Here is a 27,798-nt window from a genome sequence, read left to right on the forward strand (position 1 = left end):
ATTCTAAGGAATTTTTTCCTCATGTATGGACTACAAAACAGCATTTGTGGGGCGCCTGGGTGGCTCAGTGGGTTAAGCCTTTGCCTTTGGCTCAGGTCATGATCTCAGGGTCCTGGGATCGAGCCCCCATCAGGCTCTCAGCTCAGCAGGGAGCCTGCTTCCCCCTCTCCTTCTGCCTGCCTCTCTGCCTACTTGTGATCTCTGTCTGTCAAATAAATAAATAAAATCTTAAAAAAAAAACAAAACCAGCACTTGTTCACCAAATAAAACTCTCAAATTAAAACTCACCAAATAAAACCGATATTGCTATTTCAGAAGAGAACGCAGCAGAAGAAAGGAAACCTTTTCTCTTCTGCCTTCCTACAATTACGAGGGGACAACAATCTGAATTTCTGTGAGTATAAGAATATCCTCAAGAGGGAGAATTTTTGTCTAACCTTGCCCATTTAAATTATCTTTTATTCATCATTTCAAAGGGATTTTTTTCAGGCAAAGGAAGCTGTAAGTTCCTGCCTACAAGTCGAATCTCCACATGTTTATACGAACTCTGTGAACATGATCTTCCTTTTACTTTACATTCCAATCCAGCCTTTCTCCACCCTACAAAAAATATCATTTAAAGTATCCAGAAGTTGCAGGGCTGGGGAGAGGGGAGAATGGGCTACTGTTTAATGGATAGAGTTTTTGTTCCGAACCATGAAAAAGTTCTGGAAATGAAGAGTTGGGATGGTTTTATTGTCAGTGTACTTAATGTTACCGAATCGTACATTTAAAAGGGTTAAGATGGTGAATTTCATGATATGTATATTTTATCATAGTAATAACAGAGAAGGGGGTGGCGGAATGGTGTAACTGGGGAATGGACAGTAAGGAGGGCATGGGATGTAATGAGCACCGGGTATGGGTGTTATATAATCACAGATCTGTGCCTCTGAAACCAATAATACATTATATGTTAATTAACTGAATTTAAATAGTTTAAAAAATAACAACAGTCAAAGAATAAAAGTACCCAGAAACCAAAAATTCACAGGCCAGTATGCCAAGCCCATGTCCAGATCTTGAGGAGCCTGACCCTGAGGGGGAGGGGCCGTGACCCAGGCTGCTTAAGGGTGTTTGTCCTGCTTTGGCAAAATGAAGGTTCAAATGTAGGACTTGGTGAAAATGTGCGGGAGCGTATTGTAAATCACTCCTTCACAGTGGACAGAACACTTCACCCCAAGATACCCTAGGCCGGTGCTTTTCAAACGTTATTGTGCAAACGTTGCCCAGGGGATCACACCCCAGCAGGTGCGGATCCACTGTAACAGGCCCCCAGGTGAAGCCGCTCATGCTCGGGCCTCAGTTGAACCCTCAAGGCCCCAGAGCCCCGTCCAGAACCGCGGGCCCTGGCCAGGAAATGAGGAGGGCTGACCACACCTTTCAGGTGAACTGGTTAAGAACGGAAATTACCCGCCAACCACCGTTCGTAAAAAAGCGTTGAGAAACACCCAGAAAGCCTTGGCGCAGGGGGCTTCCCAAGTGTCCCCACCCACCTCCGGGACTAGGAAGCTGCCACAGACGGCAAGGACAGTTGACAGAGAGGCAGTTTCACAGAAAGCCCTCGCCCAGACTTCAAAACAGCGGAGAATTCCCTTCTCCAGCTCGAAGAATGCCTGGAATTCAGTGGCCTTTATCCAACATAAAGATCTCCAACTCGGTGCTGACTTAGTTCCCTATAGAACAACCCCGCAGCCTTGAGCACCGACAACGCCCCGCATGTCAAAGGGAAGGGGGGAACCCTCGAAGGCTCTTGGGCGCTGGGGGCACCGATCGCGGCTCCGCGGGCAGCTCGGGCCCGCCGGCACCTCCGGGCGTGTGCAGTCCCGGGCTCTCGGGTGTGTGGGGCTTGCAGGCCCCGTGGCTGAGACTCCGCAGGCGATCCCCACCTGCTGGCAACTAACCCGCGCCTCCCCCGGCCCCGCGGCCCCAGCTCCTGCCCCCTTAAAGCTGGCGGCGCCAACAGAAACCAGAGGCCCTTCTATCTGGGTTAAAGAGAAGCTCAACAGAAAGTGAAACGGTCCCTATTCCTTGGGGGAGAAGGCGCCGGACCAGGTAGGAAAGAGACGGTGCCCCCCCACCCCCCACCTGGAGCTGCCCCAGGTGCGGGCTAAAACCCACTTCCAGACGATCCCCCAAGAAAGCCCTATGATGCGCCGTCGTCCCCCGGGAGGACCCGGAGCCAGAAGTCCGCTAAGCATCCCAGAGAGGAAAAAATCGTGCCCAATAAAGTACACCCCGAATCCACAGGGAAACGGGGGGCAGGCATCAACTCGCATGTACTGTCGCTGCCCCTCAGCTCCCCTCAGGCTCGCACGCCGACCCAGGGCGCCAGGGCACCGCCACACCCGAAAATCCCTCGCTCGCAGGGGCGCGACGGGTGGCGGCATCCCCGCGGCGCCCGGGGGCCGGGGAGGGGAGCGGGGAGGGTACTCGCCTGCGGGCTGGGGGCGGCCGCAGTCGCCGGGGTCCTGCGCAGGACGAGGGCGGCTCCCGGGGGCGCGGGGGCGCGCTCCGACGCGACGCCGGCTGCTGGGCGCGTGTCCCCTGCGCTGCCGGCGCTCGTCGCTGGTGGCGCCTGGCCCGAGCGGGAGTGCGGGACGCTGCCCAGGGAATGGGCGGGTACGACTGGCCTCGGTCGCTGCTCCTGTGTATTATTGTGGACTCAAGCTATTTCCTGTTTGGAGGTTTGGGAGAAAAAAAATATATATATCCAGGGTGGGAGGCAGGGGGAGTGGGCGGCGGAGAGCCAGAGAGCGGCGGCCCCGAGGGGAGGAGGGTGGGCAGCGGCCGCCACCTGCTTCCTGGAGACCCCAGGGGTGCCAGGTGCGCCAGTCTGGGCCAAGAGACGAGGCTTACTGCAGCTCTACTTTGGGGTGTTGGCAACGACTTGGGGGGCGGCTCGCACGGGCCACCCAACAGTGGGGCCGGGACTGTGGCCGCAGGGACCACCTGGCCCCCAGCCCGGGCATCCATTCCCCTTCCTCCTCCCTTCCCTGCCAAACTGCCGCTGTGCTTTCTTAACGCCCAAGGGCAAAAGGGATTCGATGTGCTGCTTTCTGCCTTCTCTGGTCGGTTTTCTGATCCTCTCCAGGGGTGTGGGCTAGGAAGGGGTTGGCTACACTACCCTTCACAGGAGCACGGAAAGGATGGTTGTGGGCCACTCTTGTACGTGCTTGGTGGCGCTTGGGGTCTTTGTTTGTGCTTGGGCGTGGGGTGAGAGGCAGGTTGTTCACTTCGGTGGAAAGTTAACTTTTATGATCAGCTTCCGTTCCCCTCCCCCATGAACTTCACCCTTAGGCAGGATCACAGGGTCGGAGGCCCCAATCCGGAAATACCGGTTCCTCCCGCTGGGACAATAGGTGAGGGCGGGAGCGTCAACGCGAGAGCCTGCTTAGTCACCGCGGGAACCCCTGCTCAGCCTGGAAGGCGGCGTCTTCCAGGACCCCAGCCTGCGACGGGCAAGCAGGTGCTCCCTGCACTTAGTCACGTTAAAAATGCTGGGACGGGGGACGCCTGGGTGGCTCAGTTGGTTAAGCAGCTGCCTTCGGCTCAGGTCATGATCCCAGGGTTCTGGGATCGAGTCCCGCATCGGGCTCCTTGCTCGGCAGGGAGCCTGCTTCTCCCTCTGCCTGGGCCCACCTCTCTGCCTACTTGTGATCTTTCTCTCTCTGACAAATAAATAAATAAAATCTTAAAAAAAAAAAAAACAACGCTGGGACGGTAATAGGGAGTTACTGTTTAATGGATGCAGAGTTTCCATTTGGTCCGATGAAGAAGTTCTGGAGAGGGACCGTGCTGTTGGTTGCGCATGTGAATGCACTTAACGCCACTGAATTGAATGCTTAAAAGTGGTTAAAACAGTTAACTTTATGGTACATGTGTTTTACCACACACGCAAAGAAAAAACTCCTAGGTAGTAGGTTCATTGAAGACACCATTGCATATGACTGCCAAACCCTCCTGCCCTCCTTCTCACCCAAACCTCTGCCAGAAGTAATGGAACGAATGACCATGCTTCTGATAAAGCTCAAGTTCATTTATTCTAGACTTCTGGGAGTACCTATTAGCAAGTTTTTCAAAAAGCGAGTAGATTGAGCCTAGAGGATAGTACACTTTTTTTTTTAAGATTTTATTTATTCATTTGACAGACAGAGATTACAAGTAGGCAGAGAGAGTGGGGGAAGCAGGCCCCCCCGCTAAGCAGAGAGCCCGATGCGGGGCTCGATCCCAGAACCCTGAGATCATGGCCTGAGCCAAAGGCAGAGGCCCAATCCACTGAGCTACCCAGGCGCCCCAATAGTACACTTTTTTAAAAAAGAGAACAGCAGTTTTCCACGTAGGGGGAAATTATGTCAGGTGAATTTAGAACAATTATCTAACAACACATCTCTTAGGTATATACTCTAAGGATGGGAAATATTTTTAAAAAGTTAAAAAAAACAAAACTGCTTTTCAGTAATGATAATGATAGTAAGGATAGTAAGAAGTAATTATGTTAATGGCCTTAGGAATCAAGATTTTTTAGTATAAAAAATAAATATAAAATCAAAGCCAATAAGCAATATATTTTTTAAAGATTTTATTTGACACAGAGAGAGAACACAAGGAGGAGGGGCAGCAGAGGGAGAGGGAGAAGCGAACTCCCCGGCTAAGCCAGGAGCCCAATGTGGGACACCGTCCCAGGACCCTGGGATCATGACCTAAGCTAAAGGCAGGTGCTTAACCAACTGAGCCACACAGGCGCCCCTTAGGGAATACTTTTCTTAAAAATGTATTTCCAGGGTCACCTGGGTGATTCAGTCCGTTAAGTGTCCAGCGCTTGATTTAGGCTCAGATCATGATCTCAGGGTCATAGATCCAGCCACATGTTAAGCTCCATGCTGAGCATGGAGCCTGCTTAAGAGTATGTCTCTTGCTCTCCCTCTACCCCTCCTCTCCTGCTCTCTCTCTCTCTAATTAAAAAAAAAAAAAAAAAATCCAAGATCTACCTACTCAAAATGTCCACCAAACACTGACCAGCCTCGTAGGAGTAAGCACTCTAGATTTCAGATTATGATCTCTAAATATAATATTTCTCTAAAAGGAAATAGATCTACTTGGAAAAGTGGTTGATTTTCTGTCACAGGCAAGAAATATCCAAAATAAGCCTGGAATATCTTGTCAATTGAGGAACCAGGGAAGCTATCAAAAACACTCAGATTGACATCAAATGGGATCTGGAGCCAGTCTGTGGAAGCCTCCACCATCCACCAGCCAAAGTGGGATAAATTTTAAGCTTTGAGAAGAAAAATAACGGGACTCCTGGGTGGCTTAGTTGGTTAAGCGTCTGCCTTTGCTCAGCTCATGACCCCAGGGCCCTGGGACTGAGTCCCACATTAGGCTCCTGGCTTAGCGGGGAGCCTGCTTCTCCTTCTGCCTGCCACTCCTCCTTCTTGTGCTCTCTCTCTCTGTCAAATAAATAAGTAAAATCTTTTTTAAAAAAGAAGAAAAATAACTGCAATGAATTGAAACATATCGTACATGTATATATCCTTAAGTCATGATGATACAAAAGCAGAAAAAAAAGCAAACCCTGATTACCTTTGCAGATGCAATAGAACTAATTCATTATTTTGAAAGATGTTAAATTTTAAGAGAAGGAATTACACATTTCACCTGCCTTTTCTGGACTGTGTCAAACACGTATGTACTACTTCAGATCCTCTTTGCCTCGCCTGTCTCTTACTCCAACCACTGCTGCAGCTACAAGGTCTAGGTCGGCTTTATCCAGCTTCATGCAGGAAACAACTGCATGTCTTGGTAAGACAGGTGTTTTCATTACTGAGAAGACACTCGTCTCCTCCCTCCTACCCCAGTTCTCTGTGAGCACCAGCGTGGGGATAGGCTTGCATACACCACCCTGAAGTCAATGTTTTGTTGTCTGAGCTTCTACCAGTGAGGGGTAGAAGCTGATAAGTGAATATTTTTTCCCCCACAAGATGAAGTATCCTGAGACTCCGGATATATTGCTTCTAAGAAATCAAGTCACACTGATCAAGCAATCAGATGCCTAAACCAGTAGCCTGCTGGGTGAGTCTCCCTTCAGTTGGCTTTCTCTGCTTCTCCCATCCCTTGCTTTTTTCTGCAGGATCACTTTCCCCAATAATGTCCATGACTCCAGGCTCTGCTTCCTGGGAAATCTGGGCTAAGACATGTACAGACTGCGTGTCAGGATGACTAAATAGTTGACAAAGAAATTATTCTAGCCAATAAATAAGGATTGACAAAATTTGAATATCAGCATTTTCCAAAACACTAATAAAATATTGCATCAAGGCAATGGTCATCGATGGCCACGAACATCACAGAAAAGATCACTGGACATTATGTGCCATCTGATGGAGATATACACCACCACAAATGGCACATTCTTGCCAAAAAGAGCAAACCTGAGTCTGACCAGCTTTCTAGATCCAACTACCAGTGTATAAGAATTACTAGAGGGGCGCCTGGGTGGCTCAGTGGGTTAAAGCCTCTGCCTTCGGCTCAGGTCATGATCCCAGGGTCCTGGGATCGAGTCCCACATTGGGCTCTCTGCTCAGCGGGGAGCCTGCTTCCCCACCCCCTCTCTCTGCCTGCCTCTCTGCCTATGATCTTTGTCTGTCAAATAAGTAAAATCTTTTTAAAAAGTATTACTAGAAGAGAGGAATATGTTAAACAATACTACTATGAGGTACAATCAACAAAATCCAGAATCTGGGAAATTCAAGAAGCCAAATGATCCCTTTTCCTCAACAAGAACCAGCAAGGCATTAAAGACAAAAGGGGAAGAAACCTATAGATGAAAAGATTTAAGTGATAACGATGAGATTAACAATGTGTATTTCTTCTTTGGGCCCTGAAAAATGAAGAGATATTTGGGAAAAACTTAATATTCCCTAAGTTTTAAAATGTTTTAATCACATGCCACTGATTTAATCTAGTGTATGGGGTTGATGGTACTACTACATGTGTTTGGCATATCACATACACACACAGCTACACACACACACACACACACACCTGAATTGAAATGAACATTTCAAAGACTTGGATTTGGGATAACCTTTGAATGTGTTCAGGTAGGAAGAAAGGGACTCTGGCTGGCACAGCTGGTAACTGACATTATCTCGGTTTCTCCCACCCACTCTTTTCATTCTGGGTACACGCTGTATGGATTCCTTTGTCTGTGCTTTCCTGTAATCAACAAAACATCATTTTCGGTAACTAATAAACATTTCCACTCTGAAGACTACACATTTCAAGATCTGCTCAGAGAAGCGAAAAGAGATGCCTCCATGGGCGCCAGGGACAGCACCATGAAAAATGGGGCAAGAGCTCTGGGTTCTGACTTGGAGCTCAGCAGAGGTTTCCTCCCTGCACTGGCCCCAACGCAGCCCCACAGAAACCATCGTGCCTTTCTGGGAGACAAAGCCCTATTCTGCCTCTCTGGACAGGGAGTTCTGTGTTCTGCGTCCCGAGGCTCGGAACTAGATCCTGCGCTACACCTGCAGGCTGGGCAGGCAGGGTGATGGGGAAGAGGTCAAATCTCAGTCTGAAGTGGGACAGTTGCCTTGATAAGTAAGACAGGTGTTTTCAGGGGCACCTGAGTGGCTCAGTGGGTTAAGCCTCTGCCTTCGGCTCAGGTCATGATCCCAGGGTCCTGGGATCAAGCCCCGCATCAGACTCTCTGCTCGGCGGGGAGCCTGCTTCCTCCTCTCCCTCTGACTGCCTCTCCGTCTACTTGTGATCTCTGTCTGTCAAGTAACTAAATAAAATCTTTAAAAAAAAAAAACAGGTATTTTCATTACTGGCAACAGGTGCACCACGGAGCCCAGAAGGAGCTTTGTTTCTCATCTTGACTTTGCTGTCTGCTGCCTATGTATGTTTGGTATTTCTGTCCAGTCTTATTATGAAATAATTGACCTACATCACTGTATAAATTTAAAATGCACAGCAGGATCAGTTGATTTACGCCTCCTGTGAAATGATGGCCGCAGTAGGATCAGCTAACATCCATCTCCCCATATAGATAAAATACAAAGAAAAGGGGGATGTCCTGCTGGCTTATTCAGAGGGACACACGTGAGTTCAAGTCCCTTATGTGCTGTAGAGTTGACATAAAACAAATTCTTTATTTTCTATTTTTAAGATTTTATTTATTTGACAGAGACACAGCAAGAGAGGGAACACAAGCGGGCGGAGTAGGAGAAGGAGAGGCAGGCTCCCCGCTGAGCAGGCAGCCCCAATGTGGGGCTCGATCCCAGGACTCCGGCAGACGCCTAAGGACTAGCCACCCAGGCACCCCTAAAATAAAATCTGTAAAAAGGAAAAGAAAAAAGATGTTCCCCTTGTGGTGAGAACCCTTAAAATTTATCCTCTTAACAACTTTCCTATGTATGGTACGGCAGTGCTAGCTGTAGGCATCATTGACATCCCCTGTACTTACTTATGACTCAAAGCTTGTATCTTTTCACCACCTTCCTCCAAGTCCTTCTCCCTGCACCTCCTCCCCAGTTTTGCGTTTGACTTCAGTGTTTTCACCCTTTGACCCAGGAACTCCATTTCTAGGTATCTACCCCACCCCAACAAGTAATGAAAGAAATACACTCAAGAATGCTGATTCCTGTGTGCTGGAATAGCAAAAAAATAAAATTAAATGCCATTAAAAGAATGACTGCATAAAGAGTCCATAACTACGTGTTGCATTGTCCTGTTTTGTAAGTCCAGCCTTTATTTCCCCTTACACAATGTTATTATTGTAATATTTGATACATATGAAATACATCTGGATTACCGGGAGAACATCTAATAAACCCACCACACAATCAATAGAACAATAACCAGTGTTTTTGATGATGCCATGTGCTTTCAAGACCTAACTGCTGGGGCGCCTGGGTGGCTCAGTGGGTTAAGCCTCTACCTTCGGCTCAGGTCATGATCTCAGGGTCCTGGGATCGAGCCCCGCATCGAGCCCCGCATTGGGCTCTCGGCTCAGCGGGGAGCCTGCTTCCTCCTCTCTCTCTGTCTGCCTCTTTATTTATTTCCGTAACAGACTGAGAGAGATCACAAGTATCTCTCAGTGATCTCTCTCAGTCTGTTAAGTAAATAAATAGTCTTAAAAAAAAAAAAAACCTAACGGCCCTCATTCATTTGAAGGGAATCACTATCCTAAAATAATGCATTCGTTAAAAAAAATTTTAAGGGGGCACCTGGGTAGCTCCGTCGCTTAAGCCTCTGCCTTCACCTCAGGCCATAATCCCAGGGCCCTGGGATCCAGCCCCACATTTGGCTCCCTGCTCTCTGGGGAGCCTGCTTCTCCCTTTCCTTCTGCCGCTCCCCCTACTTGTGTGTTTCCTCACTCACTCTCTGTCTCAAATAAATAAAATCTTTTTATTTTATTTATTTATTTGACAGGCAGAGATCACAAGTAGGCAGATAGGCAGGTGGCAGGGGTGGGGGGAAGCAGGCTCCCTGCCAAGCAGGGAGCCTGATTCAGGGCTCCATCCCAGGATTCTGGGATCATGACCTGAGCCTAAGGCAGAGGCTTTAACCCACTGACCCACCCAGCTGCCCCTAAATAAATAAAATCTTAAAAAAAAAATTTATTTTTGGGGCGCCTGTGTGGCTCAGTGGGTTAAAGCCTCTGCCTTCGGCTCAGGTCATGATCCCAGGGTCCTGGGATCGAGCCCCACATGGGGCTCTCTGCTCGGTGGGGAGCTTGCTTCCTTCTCTCTCTCTCCCTGCCTCTCTGCCTACTTGTGATCTATCTGTCAGATAAATAAATTTTAAAAAAAATTTTTTTTTAATTTATTTTTTAGGGGCACCTGGGTGGCACAATGGCTCAGGTCATGTTCTCAGGGTCATGAGATTGAGCCCAGGCAGGCTCCATGCTTAGCACAGAGTCTGTTAGAGATTCTCTCTCTCCCTCTGGCCCTCCCCACATGTGTGCTCTCTCTGTCTCTCTCTCTCTAAGATAAATAAAACTTTTAAAAAAGCTTTTCTTTTACCTAAACATGTATATTTTCTTTTTTTCTTTTTAAGATTTTATTTATTTATTTGACAGACAGAGATCACAAGTAGGCAGAGAGGCAGGCAGAGAAAGTGAAGGAAGCAGGCTCCCTGCTGAGCAGAGAGCCTGATGTGGGGCTCGATCCCAGGATCCTGGGATCATGACCTGCGCCGAAGGCAGAGGCCCCAAGACACTGAGCCATCCAGGAGCCCCAACATGTATATCTTCTTAAACAATATATTGTTTGGATCTGCTTGTTTTTGAGCTTAATAAAAACAGAATCACACTGTGTGTGGTCTGCAACCAGCAATTTTCACTGCAAATTATATTTTTAAAATTTATTCAAGTTGTTGAATCGAGCTGTATTTCACCCAATTTTCCTGCTGTATAATATTCCATTTCCATATTTGATTCTAAACTTTCCTTTGGAATAAAAAGATGTCCACCCTCTAGGCAGACAGTTACTCTCTTGGTGACTTCTGGAAAAAAGCTGTCTGATCTTGCAAGATCAGAATTTGTAGATGAGAATGGTTCTCCGTTTCACCCACCAAGGAAATACACATATCACCCCATGTCATTTGGGAGGTTTTGCCTTCAAAGAATGTTTTATGTTGCATAGCTGCCAGAGAATGCATCAAAGTACGGCTCACTAAATGTCTTTACAGTCCATCAATCACTCCATAATTTCAAAAATGGGTAGCCTTTTATTATTTTTTATTTTTTAAGATTTTATTTATTTAAGAGAAATGGAAAGAGTAGAGGAGGGGGAAGGGCGGAGGGGGAAGGGCGGAGGGAGAAGCAGACTCCCCACTGAGCAGGGAACCCCAGGCAGAACTTGATCCCAGGACCCTAGGGTCATGACCTGAGCTGAAGGCAGTTGCTCAACTGACCGAGCCACCCTGGCGCCCCAGGAATGAGTAGCCTTTTAGTCCATATCCCTAGTGGCTCATTCTTCCTTCTCTTCATAGAAATCGACATCTTCCTCCCAGGTTAATCTGTTGGGTGAATTTTACTTTCTCTGGCTCTTTGGACTTTCCTTCCTAACTCTTAACACCTTGGGCCTTGATGAATTCTGCTGCTTTTCCTAGGCCTCTCCTTTACAACCACACAACTCTGTCAGGTATTAAAATGACAGCCAACAAAGCGCTCACAGTCATCGGATCTAGTGCAGAGTATACCGGTCGGTGTTCACTGTACTAGTCTTTCCATTATTTTGTACATTTGAAAATTTCTCTATATAAAAATGTGGGGAGAGTGAGGAATCAAATAAACTGATCGATTTGGGAGCCACGTTTTTGTTTTTTTTTTCTTTTAAGATTTTACTTATTTAACAGAGAGTGAGTAAGAGAGAAAGAACACCAGCAGGGTGAGAGCAGAGGCAGAAGGAGAAGCAGGCCCCCTGCTGAGCAGGGAGTCTGACTCAGGGCTTGATCCCACAACCCCAAGATCGGGACCTGAGCCGAAGGCAGCCACTTAACCAACTGAGCCACCTAGGCGCCCAAAGTCACATCTTCTTAAGGTATATCTACTGGCTGATTCTGAGGAATGCTCTCTATCAGGTAAAAACAAGTAGCCTGGGAGCACCTGGGGGGCTCAGTGGGTTGAGCGTCTGCCTTTGGCTCAGGTCAGGATCCCAGGACCCTGAGATGGAGCTCTGGTTGGACTCCCTGCTCAGCAGGGAGCCTGCTTTATCCCTCTCCCTCTGTCTGCCACTCCCCCTGCTTGTACATTCTGTCTTTCTCTGTCAAAGAAATAAATAAAATCTTTAAAGATTAAAAAAATATATATAGTCTGCATGACCCAATATGCAAAGTTGTCCACAACACATTGCTAAAGATGAAAGCAAGGTATCGAGCAATATATATGGTCCAGGCCTCATTGTGCAGTTAATACACTTACGTGTGTACAAGTATATACATATACACAGACGTGTGCACATATGTATACATGCAAATGAACAGAAAAATGGTTAGAAGGATGCTCAGCATCTTGGCAATTAGCTAACTGAGAAGGTGAGTGGGACAGTCTCTGATTTAGGGGAACTGGAAAATGGTAGTGAAGACAGTTCTGCTTTTGTGGATGCTGTTTTGAATTTAATGAAAAGCCAAGTAATATTACGGGGCACCTGGGTGGCTCAGTTGGTTAAATGTCTGCCTTTGGCTCAAGTCACGATCCGGAGGTCCTGGGTTAAGCCCCGCCCCTGGAGGTGGCTCCCTGCTCAGCAGGGAGTGGGGAGTCTGTTCCTCACGGAATGAACTAGATGATCTGTCCGGTATCTTCTTTTTTTTTTTTTTTAAGATTTTTATTTATTTATTTGACAGAGATCACAAGTAGGCAGAGAGGCAGAGAGAGAGAGGAGGAAGCAGGCTCCCTGCTGAGCAGAGAATGGGGCTTGATCCCATGACCCTGAGATCATGACCTGAGCTGAAGGCAGAGGCTTTAACCCACTGAGCCACCCAGGCACCGCCCCCCCCCCCCCCCCCCCCCCCCCCCCCCCCCCCCCGTCCCGTATCTTCTGGCTGACACTTGCAGTGGTCCTAACGGGAGGGAGGTTGTCTGTCTTGAAGGGGACTTAGCTGGAGATAGCCGGCATGGGGCCTGGGACATCCTGCAGAGGGAAAGGGGGCCGCTGCAGCTCTCGGAAACACCTTGGCCACAGGTGCATGGATCACGTGGCCACCAAGTGCTCTTTCAACACTCCTTTACCCTGGCTTTACCCCCGGTCACACCTGTCTGGCCCAACAACAGCTTGCTCCTGGGCCTGGAGAAACCTCAGCCCCCTCCTCCATGGGGCAAGGCAGGCAGCGGCCCCACCTTCTCCCCAAGCAGAGGCAGGAATGGGGCAGGTGAACACCTCACACGTAGCTACCTGTGGAGTATTGAGAAGAAAGGCACGAAGAGAAGCCAAAGACTTTCTTCATGTTCAGCAAGCCCTGCCTTTGCTGCCTTGAGCCCCTTTCATGCACTTTATGGTCCATTCTGCATTAGTGTGTACGTTAAGTCCTTCCTAAACTCGGTTTAGAGGCTGGGGCTTCCTCTGGATAGTTTCTGCAGCCAAAGCTTTAGGAAGTTTTCTAAGAAAATAACTGGCCCACGGCTGCTTTATGGCCTTCCCCGATGGACTTTGACAGACAGCTCATAAAGAAATAATACTTTCTGTCCATCACTTGTTAGCAGTCCAAAGATTACTGTAATTTTAGTTAAGCCTCTGGTGAATATTAATTTTAAATTCACATGAAAAGTATCATTTCCTTGGAGCTGGGATTGCCTGTGAATTTCCAGGGAGAAAGGTGGAGATAGAAACTTATGTAGTATGTAGATTACATAGAGATAAATTCCTTGAACAACTTTGTAGAAAACAAGGATATGATGACTTATAGGGTCTAATGTAAAAATCATCTTTTTTATTGTGATGCTCAAAAAATCTCTAAACAAACAAAAAAAGATGTAAACAAAATGATAATATATAATTATAACTGGTATTTACATATATAGCCAATCATAGAAATTAAAGGCAGAGATACACTTGAATTGCACCTGAGAAATAGTGGGAGTATTAGGGACATGACCGAAATAAGGGGCTCACATTTTAATGCGTGCTTATTTGGCACACTATGCCTGTGACACTGAAGTGAGTTCTGTAAGCATGCTAATTGATTGAGGAATTCTTCCACTGAAATCAATACCATCAATTTAAAAACACAACACAAACCAGGGCAGGCCAGCGTGGGAAGAAACCGCTACTACATTGTTTGCTATGGTAAACTGCTCCCACCCCTTCAAAAAGCACTTTCATAAAACGCACCAAGGCTCATAAAAAATGTTCAAGTGATTTGACCCTGTAATTTTATGCCAGACTCCTATTTTTCAGACCATAGTGCAAATGCACAGAAGACTATATGCACAGAACTTTTCATCAATGGATTAGTCATAAGAGCAAAAAATAGAAAACAATGAAAATATCTAATAATTAGGGAAAATTAAATAAATTAAAACATATCCACTAGAAGGCACATTATATGGACATGTATATGTTAACTATGAAGAGTATGTAGCAACATTTTTTTTAAGATTTTTAAAATTTACTTATTTGACAGAGATCACAGAGAGGAGGAAGCAGGCTCCCCGCTGAGCAGAGAGCCCAATGCGGAGCTAGATCCCAGGACCCTGGGATCATGACCTGAGCCGAAGGCAGAGGCTTAACCCACTGAGCCACCCAGCTACCCCTGTAGCAACATTTTTTCAGTCAACTACTTACTGAGCCATTTTAACTACATCATGCTAAGCTCAGATGATACAATGATGCACAAACAATGGAGGTTTTACCCTCTTGCAACTTACCGATAATACTTATGGTTTTTTCAGTGTAAATGACAGAATACAAAATTCCCATACCGTGATTGCCACTGTGCGAAACTGAAACGCACTGGCAGAGGGACGGGAATAAAATAAACCGAAATGCAAACTGTATATTTGTTTTATTTGGGGCAGTGATAGCATAGATAATTTCTCACCTCTTTTCAGCATTTTACAGATTACATTCAGGATTTTTATGATTTAAAATATTGTGGGATGTATAAGAACATCCAGAAATACTATTATAAGCTGAAAAATGCAGAATAGTAAAGAGGGCAGAGAGAGAAGCTGGGGTTCCACGAGCTGTGGCACAGGGACTGAAAGTAATTGTGCACGAAGGAAAAGTATTATGAAAAACAATAGGATCTGATCTTAACTCATTTATTTTTCTTAACAAGTGCATGTTCATGGGTTGGTTCAAGGTCTTGTAACAAAGTGTACTTTTAAAAGAGACTTGGGGGACGCCTGGGTGCCTCAGTGGGTTAAAGCCTCTGCTTTTGGCTCAGGTCATGATTCTAGGGTCCTGGGATCGAGCCCCACATCGGGCTCTCTGCTCAGCGGGGAACCTGCTTCCCTTCCTCTCTCTGCCTGCCTCTCTGCCTACCTGTGATCTCTGTCTGTCAAATAAATAAATAAAATATTTACAAAAAAATAAAAAATAGACTTGGAGGAGTCTCCCCTCTGCCAGTCCAAGAACCATGGAGCCAGGTCCCCGGTACAGGTGGAGAACGATTGCATAAATAAAATCTTTTAGGAGAGAGTATGTTAATAAAATTTTTTAGAAGATTTTATTTATTAAAGAGAGAGAGAGAGCAGGGGGAGGGGCAGAGGGAGAGGAAGAAGTAGACTCCCAGCTGAGCAGGGAGCCTGATGTGGGACTCGATCCCAGGACCCAGAGATCATGACCTGAGCCGAAGTCAGATGCTGAACCAACTGAGCCACCCAGGTATCCCCTGTTTTCCCTTTTAAAAATGAGGAAAATAGTAGCTGCCTCAGAGATTATTGTTAGAAATTATATATATATATAGAGAGAGAGAGAAACTCTAAGATAGTATATGAGAATTATGATCAGCTACAGAGAACAGAATCTCAACCACAGTGTCCTAACAAGATAGACCTCTGTTTTTCTGTTGTTTTTGTTTTGTTTTTTTACATCACAAATACCTGGAGGCCGGCAGTCTCATTTTGGTACAGGAGCTCTGAGATGAAAACAGGGGACAAGGCTTTTCCAGTCTTTCTGCTCTGCCAAGTTCACCTATGGTTTTGACCCTCACAGGTCCGAGATGAGTCCTTCACCTTCAGGCGTCTAGGGCATCGTGTAGACAAAAGCCCATGCTAGCTGTCTTTTCCTACACGATTTCCTGTAACCTTTTCTGCTTACGTTAGTCAAAGTAGGTTCCTATGGCTATTCCTAGCTATACATATATCCCCTGCCCACATACTGTAGGCTAGCATCTTGACTCTGTAGACAGAGCTTATATCTGGCACAGAGACCCATAATATGTGCCCAATAAATAATACATGTTGAGCTGAAACATTAAATTATCCCCTCATTGAAGTATGATTCCCTATAAAGTAATAAATCAAAAGTAAAATATTAATTTCTTGACTTGGTCTAACTAAATGCTCCTGTCCAGAAAGTTCTGGATGCTCCTTCTGTACTGAATACCCCCCAGTGAGGACAAGACTAAAGCTACTCACCTGGCTCCCAAGCCATCCCAGGAACCACATTATCCACCTTGCTTGGCCTCACGCTTGCCAGTGTGAAACCCAGGAGACAGAAACCAGAGGTAGTCCAGCGTGTGGTCTGTCTGTAGAGCATGGTCCACGCTCTCTGTCACGGATGGAAGAGCCACAAGTACCACGTCAACCGTCCAGGAGAAACACGTCCCACATGTGGGTCTGGCGGCTGTTAGACCAACCATGTCTGAGAAATTGTATCAGGAGCTGAGGAGTCACTAAAATAAGGAGCTGAGTTAATTATCCTTACGTATGGTTCCCGAGGCAACAAGGCAACAACCCTCTTAGGATCCAGGGTAATAAGATCCTTTCAAATTCACTTGGGAGATATCAGTTTTCTGTGGCCTGCACCTGTCTGCATGGATATGATTCATAGGGTTTCTGCCTTCTGCTGAGCCAGATAAAAGCACCCAGCAAGTACATTTTAGTTCTTACTTGTGTTTTTTTTGGGTCCCACTGAGAGACACTAACCACCGACCCCTCCCTGGCATAGGACCTCCTAGTACAGGTGTATCCACTTGGTGCGGAAGGATGTGATGTTGAGCAATTCATTCCTCCCGAGATCCAGATTCTTGATTCATCACAGTGTAGCCACTCATGAGATGGGTTCAGGTTATGGCTTTTCAGAATCACACAGAGAGAGGTCAACAGGCCCACAATCCCTTAGCCAAAATTCTGAAATTTTAGAGTTTTGTCTCTGAAACCAAGAATTTGGTGCTAACCAGATTTGGCAGTAAAATCTGGCCTGAATTGGATCTAAGTCTATTTATGGTCCTTATTTATTCTACTTGGTATAAGTAATCATACATTTCCCTGTGGATACATCCACGGGTTTAATTATGGGGTATGTCCCTAGATGTATTATGCAGCGCTACGCAGTATACACTCCATATTCCCGAAGAACTGAATTCCAAAACATAGGGCCCAAGTGTTTCAGATAAAGGATCATAGATGGGGAAAATAAACCTCCAGGAGATGAGTCGTTATTGATGAGTTTTCAGCAGGTCACAGTGCACTTGTTCCTCTATAAACTGTACAGTCTCTGCTTTCCCTCCCCAAACATACATTATCCAACCCTAACTGTTGTGTGCCTTGTAGAAAATTTTGCAAACTCATTATATATACCTAAAAGTTCTTACCTTATGAATTTGCCCTGGCTCTGCCAATATTTACAAGGATTGCCCCTCCTTACAGGAAAAACAACTCCATTTCCTTGTACTGCTTTTCCTATCAATAAGAAAACAAGCATCCACCTAGAGCAAATATGCTCGTGTCTCTGCAAATTTCCAGGGAAAGCAAATTAGAAGAACAACTCAAAGGAAAATATGTTCAGTTTTTTTTTTTTTTTTTTAAGATTTTATTCATTTGTCAGAGAGAGAGAGTGAGTGCATAAGCAGGCAAAGTGGCAGGCAGAGGCGGAGAGAGAAGCAGGCTCCCTGCCAAGCAAGGAGTCCGATATGGGACTCCAACCCAGGACCCTGGGATCATAGACTTGAGCCAAAGGCAGCGGCTTAACCCACTGAGCCACCCAGGCATCCCTATGTTCAGTTTTTAAACAAATCCTCTCATTTCCTTTATGTGGCAATAGGGTAGGGTTTGGTTTTGTGACTTCTGCGTAGTATCATCATAGCAAGTTAATCTCAAATATCCAGATAAGTCAGAAATAATGATTTGGATTGAAGGAAAGCAGAGTTTGCCACACCAGAATATGTCTCTTTGGCATAAGCATTATTTTAGAATCATCATTTTTTAAAAAACAGCAGTCAGGAGAAAAGCCCTGAAAACCGAGTAAAAGTTACTTGAGCAATTTACATTTGTCTCCCTCCCTATGCCAAGAAGAGAAGGAGGTCTCTAAATCTCTAGAAATTCTTATCAATGAAGAAGACAAAGATCTGCACTTTTTTTTTTAGATTTTATTTATTTATTTGACAGAGATCACAAGCAGGCAGAGAGGCAGACAGAGAGAGAGAGAGGAGGAAGCAGGCTCCTCGCTGAGCAGAGAGCCTGATGTGGGACTTGATCCCAGGACCCTGGGCCAACGGCAGAGGCTTTAACCCACAGAGCCACCCAGGCGCCCCTAAATCTGCACATTTAAATCTCCTTGTTTACTGTGGTTTTCCTGGCGACCTCCCCCATCCGCTGCCTTTTGCCCCAACATCTTTTTTGTATCACTGGAGATTATTTAACATGATGGCTTGGACCATTTCAGAGAGTTTATCAGTTTTCCTGGGTCTCTCCCATGTATACAATAGGTACACATGTTGCTAAACTTCTGTTTATTTTTTTTTAAAGATTTTATTTATTTATTTGACAGAGAGAGATCACAAGTAGATAGAGAGGCAGACAGAGAGAGAGAGAGAGGGAAGCAGGCTCCCTGCCGAGCAGAGAGCCCGATGCGGAACTCGATCCCAGGACCCCGAGATCATGACCTGAGCCGAAGGCAACGGCTTAACCCACTGAGCCACCCAGGCGCCCTAAACTTCTGTTTATTTTTCTCCCATTAATCTGTCTTTTATTACGGGGTGGCCCGGGGGGAAGTGTCAGACAAGAACTTAGAAAGGTAAAGGGAAAATTCTTTTCCTCCCCAACGGGATCTTTGACTGAACAGGATTCAGTTCAGCATGCAGAACACATGAAGGTTTCATGGATGACAAAATTATTGGGTGGGATTAATGGATTAATGTCTAGAGTTATTTCTGTTGAAATATGGGTTTATTTGGGAACAGCAGAGGAATTGCAATTTGGGACATGCAAGCTATGGCAAACCATAGGCGACTCTGGAGATCAAAGGAGAAGAAAGTTACTTTATACAGAGAAGTGTTAAGTTGAGAGGGTCTACTTTATTATTTATTTATTTAGAGAGAGATTTTATGAGATTCGAGAGAGAGAGATTGTTGGGGGTGGAGAGGCAGAGGGAGAAACAGACTCTCTGCTGGGCAGGGAGCCTGATGTAGGGCTCCATCCCAGGACCCAGGGATCATGACCTGAGCCAAACGCTGACACCTAACTGACTGATCCCCCTCAGGCACCCTGACAAGGGCTACTTTAGATGAAAGTCTTCTGGAAGAAAGTGAGAAATCAGGGTGGCGATACTTTCTCAGTGACCGAGATGTGGTATTTTCTTATTGGCTGAGCTTGTTGTTGGGCAAGGAGAAGTTCTTCCTTTCTCCTGCTGCAGTAATAAATTCTCTTGGGAATGCAAAGTCCTTCTCTTCTAGTTGGGTCTGCACTTAACAATGAGCAACAGGGTGTGAGAGTTCTCCCTGCTGGCCTCCCAATTTCATTTTTTTTTTTAAATATGTAAAAGGTTTTTTTTAATTCTTTTTTAAAATTTAAATTCAATTAATTAACATATAATATATTGTGTATCTCAGGGGTACAGGTCTGTGATTCATCAGTCTTATATAATACCCAGTGCTCATTATAATACATACCCGCCCCAAGGTCCATCAACCAGTTACCCCATTCCTCCACCCCCCTCCTCTCCAGCAACCCTCAGTTTGATTCCTATAATTAAGAGTCTCTTGGGGCGACTGGGTGGCTCAGTGGGTTGAGGCCTCTGCCTTCGGCTTGGGTCATGGTCTCGGGGTCCTGGGATCGAGCCCTGCGTCAGGCTCTCTGCGTGGCAGGGGGGCTGCTTCCTCCTCTCTCTCTGCCTGCCTCTCTGCCTGCTTGTGATCTCTGTCTGTCAAGTAAATTAATTAATTAATTAATTAATTTTAAAAAAGAGTCTCTTAGAGCAGGACGCCTGGGTGGCTCTGCTGGTTAAGCCTCTGCCTTTGGCTCAGGTCATGATCCCAGGGTCCTGGGATCGAGCCCCACATCAGGCTCCCTGCTCAGTGGGGAGCCTGCTTCTCCCTCTCCCTCTGCCTGCTGCTCCCCCTGCTTGTAGTCTCTCTCTCTCTCTCTCTGTGTGTGTTATATAAATAACTAAAATCTTTAAAATAAAAAGTCTCTTATGGTTTGTCTCCCTCTCAGATTTCATCTTGTTTCATTTTTTCCTCTTTTCCCATATGATCCTCTGCCTTGTTTCTTAAATTCCACATATTAGTGATAATTATCTTTCTCTGATTGACTTACGCTACTCTAGTTCCATCCATGTCATTGCAAATGGCATGATTTCATTTTTTGATGGCTGCATTATATTCCATTATGTATACATACCACATGTTCTTTATTCATATTTATTTATACAACATTGCTGCTGTAAACATTGGGATGCAGGTGCCCCTTCATAGCAGTACATTTGTATCTTCGGGGTAAATGCCCAGTACTGCAATTGCTGGGTTGTAGTGTAGCTGTATTTTCAACTTTTTGAGGAACCTCCAAGCTGGTGGCTGCACCAGCTTGCATTCTCACCAACAGTTTAAGAGGGTTCCCCTTTCTCCACGTCCTCGCCAGCATCTGTCATTTCCTGACTTGTTAATTTTAGCCATTCTGACTGGTGTGAGGTGGTATCTCATTGAGGTTTTGATTTGTATTTCCCTGATGCAGTGATGTTGAGCACTTTTTCACGTATCTGTTGGCCATTTGGGTGTCTTCTTTGGAAAAATGTCTCTTCATGTCTTCTGTCCATTTCTTGATTGGATTATTTGTTTTTTGAGTGTTGAGTTTGATAAGTTCCTAAATAGATTTTAGATACTAGCCCTTTATCTGACATGTGTTTGCAAATATCTTCTCCCATTCTATTCATCATATTTTGGTTTTGTTGACTGTTTCCTTTGCTGTGCAAAAGCTTTTTATGTTGATGAAGTCCCAATAGTTCATTTTTGCCTTTGTTTCCCTTGCTTTTGGAGACGTGTCTACCAAGAAGTTGTTGCGCCCAAGGTCGAATAAGTTACTGCCTGTGTTCTCCTCTAGGATTTTGATGGATTCCTGTCTCACATTTGGGTCTTTCGTCCATTTTGAGTCTATTTTTGTGTATGGTATAAGAAAATGCTCCAGTTTCATTCTTCTGCATGTGGCTGTTCAGTTTTCCCAACACCATTTGTTGAAGAGACTGTCTTTTTTCCATTGGACATTCTTTCCTGCTTTGTTGAAGATTAGTGGACTATAGAGTTGAGCGTCCATGTCTGGGCTGTCTATTCTGTTCCATTGATGTATGTGTCTGTTTTTGTGCCAGTACCGTACTGTCTTGATGATGACAGCTTTGTAATAGAGCTTGAAGTCCGGAATTGTGAAGCCACCAGTTTTGGTTTTCTTTTTCAACATTCCTTTGGCTATTTGGGGTCTTTTCTAGCTCCGTACAGATTTTAAGATTATTTGGTCCAGTTCTGTGAATAAAATTGATGGTATTTTGATAGGGATTGCATTGAATGTGTAGATTGCTCTAGGTAGCATAGACATTTTCACAATATTAGCTCTTCCAATCCATGAGCACAAAAAGTTTTTCCATTTCTTTGTGTCTTCCTCAATTTCTTGCACAAGTACTTTATAGTTTTCTGAGTACAGATCCTTTGCCTCTTTGGTTAAGTTTATTCCTAGGTATCTTATGGTTCTGGGTGCGATTGTAAATGGGATCAGCTCCTTAATTTCTCTTTCTTCCGTCTCATTGTTGGTGAGTAGAAATTCAACTGACTTTTGTGCATTGGTTTTATATTTTGCCACATTACTGAATTCCCATATGAGTTCTAGCAGTTCTGAGCTGGAGTCTTTTGGGTTTTCCACATAAAGTATCATGTCATCTGCTAAGAGTGAGAGTTTGACTTCTTCTTGGCCTATTCAGATGCCTCTTAATTTCTTTTCGTTGTCTGATTGCTGAGGCTAGGACTTCTAGTACTCTGTTGAACGGTGGTAGTGGACGTCCCTGCCGTGTTCCAGACCTTCGGGGAAAAGCTCTCCGTTTTTTCCGATTGAGAATGATATTTGCTTTGGGTTTTTCATAGATGGCTTTTGTGATATTGAGGTATGTACCCTCTATCCTTGCACTGTGAAAAGTTTTAATCAAGAAAGGATGCTGTACTTTGTCAAATACTTTTTTCTGCATCTTTTGGGAGATCATATGGTTCTTGTCCCTTCTTTTATTTACATAGTGTATCATCACATTGGTTGATTTGCCAATGTTGAACCAACCTTGCGGCCCAGGAATAAATCCCACTTGCTCAAGGTGAATAATCCTTTTAATGTACTGTTGGATCCTATTGGCTAGTATTTTGGTGAGAATTTTTCCATCCATATTCATCAGAGATACTGATCCGTAATTCTCCTTTTTGGTGGGATCTCTGTCTGGCTTTAGGATCAAGGTAACGCTGGTCTCAGAGAGTTTGAAGTTTTCCTTCCATTTAGATTTTTTGAAACCACTTCAGAAGAATAGCCATCTTCATTTTAAATGAGGCTTCCTTTCTTCAGTTTCACAAAGATAAAGGACATTCCACAGCAAACTCATGACTCTTCACTCATGAGGAGTCTGAAAGAAAGTCCTATAGCTCCAAAAGGAAACTCAGTCGACTTCACAGCTTCATAAAATTGCATCCACTCATTTGCATTGCTCTTTAATACAGATATGAAAATCCTCTGTGATTAAAGATCTTGTACTTAGCAATGAATTGTCTCTCTTCATGGATCTGCATTGGCCTCTCCACTAAATAAATGAGTTCTGGGAGCAAAGTGACTCCCAAGTCTGTTCTCCTTTATGCTCTGGGTGTGGGGTTTCGGCTACACCAAATCTTACTGTACCAACTCTTGCATGGCCTACTGCCTACCTCTGTTTCCAGAGAGAGGAACATGCTCCCTGAGCCCCAAACCTTTCTCACTCTTCACTCTGGCTTACGATGCAGCCATGTTAGAGAAGACTTCAACTATTCTATGGAAAAGAGCTTGACCTAAAAAAGTTCTGGAGGGGTGCGTGGGGGCTCAGTGGGTTAAAGCCCCTGCCTTCGGCTTGGGTCATGATCCGGGGTCCTGGGATCGAGCCCCACATCGAACTCTCTGCTCAGCGGGGAGCCTGCTTCCTCCCTCTCTCTCTCTCTCTCTTTATGCCTGCCTCTCTGCCTACTTGTGATCCCTGTCTGTCAAATAAATAAAATCTTAAAAAAAAAAACAAAAAATTAAAAGTTCTGGAGATAGATGATGGCGGTGTTTGTATAACAATGTGAATGTACTTGATGGACTGAACTGTAGGCTTAAAAATGGTTAACATGGTAAAGTTTATCTTATGTACATTTTATCACAAGGAAAAAAGAGAGAGAGAGAAAAAAAAAGAAAGGAAGGAAGGAAGAATGGGAGGGAGGAAGGAAGGGAAGAAAGAAAGAAAAAGAGGAATAGAGAAAGAAAGAAGGAAGGAAAGGGAGAGAGTGGGCGCTTGAGTGACTGAGTTGATTAAGCGTCTGACTCTTGATTTCAGCTCAGGTCATAATGTCAGGGTCATGAGATAGGATCTGTGCTGGATGTGGAACCTGCTTAAGATTCTCTCTCTCCCTCTCCCTCCACTCTTCCCCTACTCTCCCCCACAATTAATTGATTGATTGATTGATTGATTGATTGATTAAGGTTTTCCAGAAACCTCATAAAAGGAAAGAGCTCCATCCAGCATGCTCTAGCTTCTCAAGATCTTTGTTTTTCTTTCTTTCTTTTTTTTTTAAATTAATCTCTCCACCCAGTATGAGGCTCAAACTCATGACCTTGAGATCAAAAGTCAGATACCCTTCTGACTGAGCCACCTGGTGCCCCCATTTCTCTTCTTAGCACTTTTTAAAAACCATCACTGCAGATGCCTATATCTATTGTCTATATTCCCCTAGACAAAAGGGAGATCCAGCAAAACAGTGCATTATTTTTCTTCATTCCCATATTTGTGGTGCCCTGAACAGTGCCTAGCACATTGCAGATACTTCTAAATGCATCCAGAATGAATGAGTAAAAGCAAGCAAATAGAGATGCCTTCTTGGCTAAGTCAGTAGAGCATGTGACTCTGGATCTTAGGGTTGTGAGTTTGAGCCCCACACTGGATGTAGAGATTATTAAAAAATAAATAAAATAAACCTTAAAAAGAAAGAAAGGAAGAAAGCAAACAAGCTAGGTCTGAAACCAGTATTCCCATGTCTAGTTTTTCTCACTCTAATCCAGTATTATCCTCAATACCGACCCAAGAGTTATCTGATTATCTTTTTAAAACATAGATGTGATCTTTGACACATAGATCAATGAAAGAGAATAGAGAGCCCCAGAAATAAACCCACAATTATATGGTCAATTAATCTTTGACAAAAGAGGCAAGAATATGCAATGGTGAAAAGTCAGTCTCTTCAGGGCGCCTGGGTGGCTCAGTGGGTTAAAGCCTCTGCCTTTGGCTCAGGTCATGATCCCAGGGTCCTGGGATAGAGCCCCGCATCAGGCTCTCTGCTCAGCAGGGAGCGTGCTTCCTCCTCTCTCTCTGCCTGCTTGTGGTCTCTGTCTGTCAAATAAATAAATAAAATCTTAAAAAAATAAAAAATAAAAAGAGTCTCTTCAACAACGGGTTCTTGGGAAAACTGGACAGCTACATGTGAAAGAATGAAACTGGTCCACTTTCTTACACCATATGCAAAAATAAACTCAAAATGGCTGAAGACCTAAACGTGAGGCTGAAACCATAAAAATCCCAGAAGAGAGCTCAGGCAGTCAGTTCTCTGACATGGACTGTGAAACATTTCTCTAGCTGTGTCTCCTGAGGCAAGGGGAACAGAATCAAAAAGAAACTACTGGGATTACACCAAAACAAAAAGCTTCTACACAGCAAAGAAAACAACCAGCAAAACGAAAAGACAGTCTGTGGAATGGGAGAAGATGTTGCAAATGATATAACTGATGAAGAGTTAGTATCCGAAATCGATAAAGAACTGATAGAACCCAACGCCCGAAATACAAATAATCCAAGTAAAAAGTGGATAGAAGTCACGAATAGACATTTCTCAAGGAAGACAGATGGCTAATGGACCCATGAAAAGATGCTTATTATCACTCATCATCAGGAAAATGCAATCAAAACCACAAGGAGATATCATCTCACTCCTGCCAGAATGACTAGAATCAGAAACACAAGAAACACCAGGTGTTGGTGAGGGTGTGGAGGAAAAGGAACCCTCGTGCATTGTTGGTAGGAATGCAAACGAGTGCAGCCACTGTGAAAACCAGTATGGAGTTTCCTCAAAAAATTAAGAATCCAGGGCGCCTGGGTGGCTCAGTTGGTTGAGCGACTGCCTTCGGCTCAGGTCATGATCCTGGAGTCTCAGGATCAGGTCCCGTGTGGGGCTTCCTGCTTGGTGGGGAGTCTGCTTCTCCCTCTGACCTTCTCCTGTCTCATGCTCTGTCTGTGTCTCTCTCTTAAATAAATAAATAAAATCTGTTAAAAAAAATTAAGAATCCACTAATGCTGCCACTAGATATTTATCCAAAGAATATGAAAACACTGGGATGCCTGGGTGGCTCAGTCAGTTAAGCGTCTGCCTTTGGCTCAGGTCATGATCCCAGGATCCTGGGATCGAGTCCTACCTTGGGCTCTCTGCTTAGCAGGGAGCCTGCTTCTCCCTCTCCCTCTGCCTGCCACTCCTGCCCCTACTTGTGCTCTCTCTCTCTCTGTCAAATATGTAAATAAAAAATTTTTTTTAAGATTTTATTTATTTGACAGAGATCACAAGTAGGCAGAGAGGCAAATGTTGGGGGCAGGGAAGCAGGCTCCCCGTCAAGCAGAGAGCCTGATGCGGGGCTCGATCCCAGGGCCCTGAGATCACCACCTGAGCCGAAGGCAGAGGCTTTAACCCACTGAGCCACCCAGGCGCCCCGTAAATAAAATATTTTTCAAAAAAGAATATGAAAACATTAATTTGAAAAGATATATGCACCCCTATGTTTATTGCAATATTATTTACAATAACCAAATGATGGGAAGCAGCCGAGGTGTCCGTCTATAGATGAAGAAATAAAGAAGAAGTGGGATATATATATTCCATGGAATATTACTTGGCCATAAGAAAGAGTGGAATCTTGCTATTTGCAACAATATGGATACGTCTAGAGGGTATAATGCTAAGTGAATTAAGTCAGTCAGAGAAAGAAAATACCATATGATTTCACTCATATGCTGAATTTAAGAAACAAAACAAATGAACAAATTAAAAAAGAGACAAACCAAAAAACAGACTCTTAACTATAGAGCACAAAGTGGTGGTTGCCAGAGGGGAGGTAAATCGGGGGGTCGTGAAATAGGTGATGGGGAAAAGAAAAAAGCAACAGATCTGATCTTATCTTTCCCATACCCCCAAATTCTCCATGTTTAGAAGAAAAACACTATTCTTTAAAAAGAGAAAAAGAACTAGTAAGTGCTAACTATAGAATGTTACCCAGATCAACTCTGAGAAATACCAGCCTCATTTTTCTGCCTGCCAAAGTCTCATAAAAGGTTTAATAAAAATATTAGGTCATCAGCAAAACTATGCCATGAATAATAGCAGCAAAAAAATTCCCCCACACTAGCTGTGGCTTTTTACTAACCATGGGAGAAGGTCCAAACGTCATAGATGGCATGACATCTTCCTGTTTTTGAAGTAACCGTTCTAGTACAGTAACTAATAAAGCCGTGTACTTTATAACCATGTCTGTTCTTGCCCCCCCCCCCCCGAGCACGGCATGGAGCAGGAATACAGAAGCATTCTCCAATGTCTTACCTACAGATTCATGGCCTCTGCAACCTAGCCCTGCCTTGTCTGTCCCCTTTTCACTCAGTGCTCCCCAGACTCCAGTCTACCTACTTTATCTCGATTCACATTCTTCCCTGCCCACGTCTGCTCAAATCTCTCCCCAATCATAAATGGCCCCACTTCCTGCCCCCCCAGCTGGCCCCTTGGCGTGGAGCGCCTCCTCCCCTCTCCACCTGCCTCGGTTTCGTTCATCCTTCAAGGCCTTCTCCTCCAATCGTCCCCTAAATCAAAAGCAATTGCCAATTGCCTTGAATTCATATGGTATTTTATTTTAAGCCTCTCTTCGAACACCGTTTTGGGTTTTGGATCAAAGACATTATGCCCCTGCCGTGCTTGCCGACCAGACTATAATGCATGAGAGGAGTGTGACAGTGCCCACGACAGGTGCTCAGAGCAAGTTTGTCACCACTGACCTCTCGTTCTGTGTACCTCCGGGACATTATAGTCTCCTGTTGTTTCTTAGCTTTAGGTGTGGGTGCTGGTGTCTCCGTCATGTGCCAGAACATGATGGTGCCCCGTGTGACTTCATGGCAGCTGTCCACCCGCAGAGAGAAGAGGTGGGCCCGTCTGTGTTTACCGGTGTGAGCCCTTAGGTTTGGTGGAATTTCCGACGAGGCTGGCCGGGCAGATGTTTTCTGTGTGTCATCACGGGAAAAAGAAGGCTTTTGATAAGTGAGTCCTGGAACTGAGGGAGGCAGAGCTTTGTTGGTGTTTGTCTTTGCGTCAGTGTGGAGGGAGGAATCCGTTGTCTGGTCCACGTCACCACGGATGTCTGGTCACTGAGAGTCCTGCCGAGGCCGGTGGGAGATTAGACGGACAGAAAATGGAGACTCGGCCCTTGGCTGATTTCCGGGTTATGAAGGAGCAACGAAGAGAATAAACATTTTTTTTAAAAGTTATTTGAGAATTATCATAGCAAAACAAAACAAAAACCAAACAAACCCAAAACCCAACAAC

At 45.0% G+C, this 27,798-nt stretch overlaps 1 protein-coding gene and 1 long non-coding RNA gene across 3 annotated transcripts in view; one reads left to right on the plus strand and one right to left on the minus strand.

Annotated features, from left to right (window-relative positions):
• TJP2 (tight junction protein 2) overlaps positions 1 to 2,660 on the minus strand; it is a 120,654-nt gene extending 117,994 nt beyond the window's left edge. The window contains exon 1 of one of the 2 annotated variants that reach the window (XM_046022061.1): positions 2,477 to 2,660. The gene's annotated coding sequence lies outside the window, so the exon portion shown is untranslated. The remainder of the gene's footprint in view (positions 1 to 2,476) is intronic. The other variant, XM_046022062.1, reaches the window with a different exon arrangement.
• LOC123952715 lies at positions 1,544 to 27,798 on the plus strand. Its single transcript, XR_006820694.1, has 3 exons — positions 1,544 to 2,094; positions 6,021 to 6,111; positions 27,305 to 27,798. It is a non-coding gene; the product is annotated as an uncharacterized LOC123952715 (long non-coding RNA).

The sequence above is a fragment of the Meles meles genome, chromosome 11 (assembly GCF_922984935.1).
Source record: "Meles meles chromosome 11, mMelMel3.1 paternal haplotype, whole genome shotgun sequence".
Lineage (NCBI taxonomy): Eukaryota > Metazoa > Chordata > Mammalia > Carnivora > Mustelidae > Meles > Meles meles.